The sequence below is a fragment of the Drosophila simulans genome, chromosome 3L (genome assembly GCF_016746395.2).
Source record: "Drosophila simulans strain w501 chromosome 3L, Prin_Dsim_3.1, whole genome shotgun sequence".
In the NCBI taxonomy this organism is placed as follows: domain Eukaryota; kingdom Metazoa; phylum Arthropoda; class Insecta; order Diptera; family Drosophilidae; genus Drosophila; species Drosophila simulans.
In genome coordinates, this window is record NC_052522.2 from 10,549,541 (window position 1) to 10,552,890 (window position 3,350).

A 3,350-nucleotide genomic window follows, 5' to 3' on the forward strand; every position below is an offset into this window, starting at 1 on the left:
AGTGGGGGTGTATCATATGCACATACTATATATCTCTGTTTATTTGTTCGATTGCCAAATGCAGAAGATGCACCAGGAGATAGCGGGAAAAGTGCCAGCCAGACGGACGGCAGCGGCACGGGATCTCATAATTTGTGCTTTTGCGATTTTCAATTAAGCAGAAACCGACTGCAGGGGCAACTCGGGATGTGGCGATCTTCAAAAGCGAAGGAGCAGAAGGAGGAGCACATGGAGGGGTGACACATGCCCCACAAATATGCCACATGCCACATGGCAGCCGCCAATGCACTTTATTGAAATTTATTAATAGCTCGAAACCGCGCACAGCACCACCACCCACACATTCTTAAGGATGGTGCGGGGTAGTCCACCGATAACTGGATGAAGATTCCTCCACTTCTTCTTGCCAAGATTCCAGATCCCAGATCTCGCTGGCACAGAGGAAAAACGAGAAATGCAGACATAATTTACAATTATTTCAAGGACACTTTACATAAGGAACGAGTTTCAGTCGGGCACAGATTTTCTACCTAGAGATGGGCAATATATCAGTCGTTGAAATGGGGAAATATGATCTAATCGTAAATATTATATTAAATATACATCTATTAAATAAAAAATGAAACTTACCGAAACCTTTCAGCAAAATAAAGAACTTTAGCTTAGATTAAATTTGTTATCGTTAAATGTGTTGTTGTTATTTGTTATTATACCATTTTTATAACTTTACGTATCCCATGATATCCCAATCCCTTCTTATATGATTGGTTTACCCATCTCTAAATGGACATGCTCCTCTGATATCTCAGCTTCTGCCGCTGCTGCCATTGACTTTGCTATGCGTAAATGAGTTAAAGGTATGAATGTCATAGCAATCTCGATCTCAATCCTACTCGAGCGTCGCTTCACTCACATGATTTAGCTGCAGTTGCAGTTGCAGTCGGTTGTTCTTGTTGTCGTTGTCTCAGTGTGTGCATTAAGTGAAAAATTGCAATTTTAACGCCCGCGTTAATTTACAGACAGTTGCCTCCCCTTGGCCAACTCCTCTTGAATCTGGCCGCCTCTGTCCTGGATGGATGGATGGCTTTAGCTTTAGCTTTGACTCGGGCGCTACGAAGCACTCGCCATCGGCCGACTTTGCACCACAGCATTATACACTGAAAAATATGTGTAATGTCTGGTTATAATATCTGCTCTACTTACTATTTTTTGCGATAAGTGTGAAATAATTAAATCATTATCATTATTATATATGTAAGGAATGAATATAATGATGAGAACTCTTACTGAAGATGACTTTCCAGTTTAATTTCCATTAAAGTTAATATTTTTATTATTTATTGAAAATGATGGAATACGCTAACATCATTTCTCGAAGTGTACCCACATAGTGTGGTCCCTGTTCTTGTAACTCCCCGGAACGAAGGATGAAAGCGGGCGGGAATTGAGCAGCGTGGAGTGGGATGGACGCATGGAACGTGTTGTCGGGTGCCCAGACATCGGTGTACCCGGTGTACTGGCTTTGGACTTTGGGGCTCCAACTTGCCAACTGCTGACCGTCCTGAAGGTAAACCAGTGCAGTGTCATTGTTGTTGTTTTGTCTGTTGCCGGTTGTTGTTGCTCGTTGTTGTCGCTTGTTGTCGGTTGTTGGGTGCGTTGTCATTGCCAAGGCTCCACCTCTCGTGCCGTCTTTGTCTTCGTGGCCCCGTCTCTTTCTATGGGATAACCCTGACATTGGCGCTCGCTTCTATCGCAGAACATTCCATCGCCAGCACATAATTTGTAAATATTGCCATGCATACACAAAAGCCTTCGTGTTGCGATTTATGACTCGAAATTGATCACGATGATCCTGCCATTTCGCAGAGAGAAGCCTTAAGAGGGGATCGGTGTTATGCCTCGACCCGTATTGAATTCCAATGTCAAATCCATGTCATCGGCGAGCACCAACAGCGGATGGTCATAATGATGGTCGTGATGATCGTGTGATATGGTTTATTGACGAAGGGTGTTGTCAATATCTGTTTCGCGTCTCCGGCAGGTGAAAAAGGATCCCGGGGAGGGGAATCTTCACTGAATTAGCAAGAATTTTCTGTCCACTTGAGCGGCTTAAGGTTCAAAAAGATCGTACTGCGATGGCATTTTAAGTATGACGAGGGATGAACGAAGATTGTTCTCGAACAAGTTAATTCCAAATGTTTGAGCAGTTTAGTTATACAACAAACAGGTTTAGAAATAATACCTATCAGATTGTAGATAATACCATGAATAATTGTTTTAAAAAACATTAACCACAGTAGAAGGTTGGCCTCATTCCAATTTGACTTATTAGTTTTCCTAATCTTATTATAGAAAGTGATCTTTTTCGAAGCACTTCGATCAGTTACTGATCCCCACACTTCACTTGACCGCTTCATTTGACAATCTGCTACTGATCTTCATCCCCCATTTAATTTCATATGCTTCCATAGATTTTGATCGATTATTCTTCTTCACTGATCATGTAAGTCCCTTTTTGGCCTTTTTTTTAATAAATTCTCTTTCAGATACTTCAACTATTTTGACTGATCTATAGTTCCGTGATCGATGATAGATCTTCTCTCGTGAAGATCACTCTACTGTCTTTACCTGTCCACACCTGTGGACACCTGGACGAGAAATACGTGATCAGTCGAGTCAGGCGAGATCAGTAAAGCAATTTGCTGAGTTATGATCACTTAACAGGCCATAAGAGATCGCTCGACACGTTATATGTATATGTATAGTGCCTCCCCAAGTTGGCGGGTCGAGTTGAGTCTATAAAACTATATGACAAGCAATTCAGTTTCTGAACCCGTCTCGAAATCCATCTCCCCTTTCGATTTGGGTACGAATGCTCCGGGTTAAATGACAATTTGTGGCCGCTCGGCAATTAAATGTTTATATTACTTTTCACACTTTGATTTCGTTATGGTTATTGGCTGTCTTACTGGATCTTCCGATCAGCGGATCATGATGATCGTGGGGTTATAAAAAGATGTGTGCCGTTATATGAGCCCGATATGTAACTGATTTATGGACAACCGATCGGTTTGTTGGCCTTTCGAGTAACAGACACAGATTTTAAAAGTGACCAACAAAGAGCCGAAAAAAGGAACGTAAATTAAACGTAAGAGAAGGAGAGATGCCAAAGACAAAAGACATATATACATAAATATATACTTAATATATAATGTCTGCCTGATGCTTCATCTTCATCTGTGTTTACATATATATTATTGGCCGATCCGACAAGCAAATTATTTGATATGTACCCAGCTACATAAGAGAACAGTTGCAGACCCGGCTTCATATCGTATATGGTATGGGTG

At 41.5% G+C, this 3,350-nt stretch overlaps 1 long non-coding RNA gene across 1 annotated transcript; it reads right to left on the bottom strand.

Moving 5' to 3' along the window:
- Positions 1 to 467: 467 nt before the first annotated feature.
- On the bottom strand, positions 468 to 3,110 carry LOC120284731. Its single transcript, XR_005543948.2, has 4 exons — positions 2,970 to 3,110; positions 914 to 1,157; positions 631 to 836; positions 468 to 575 (listed from the first exon to the last, which is right to left on the bottom strand). It is a non-coding gene; the product is annotated as an uncharacterized LOC120284731 (long non-coding RNA).
- Between the last annotated feature and the right edge of the window lie 240 nt (positions 3,111 to 3,350).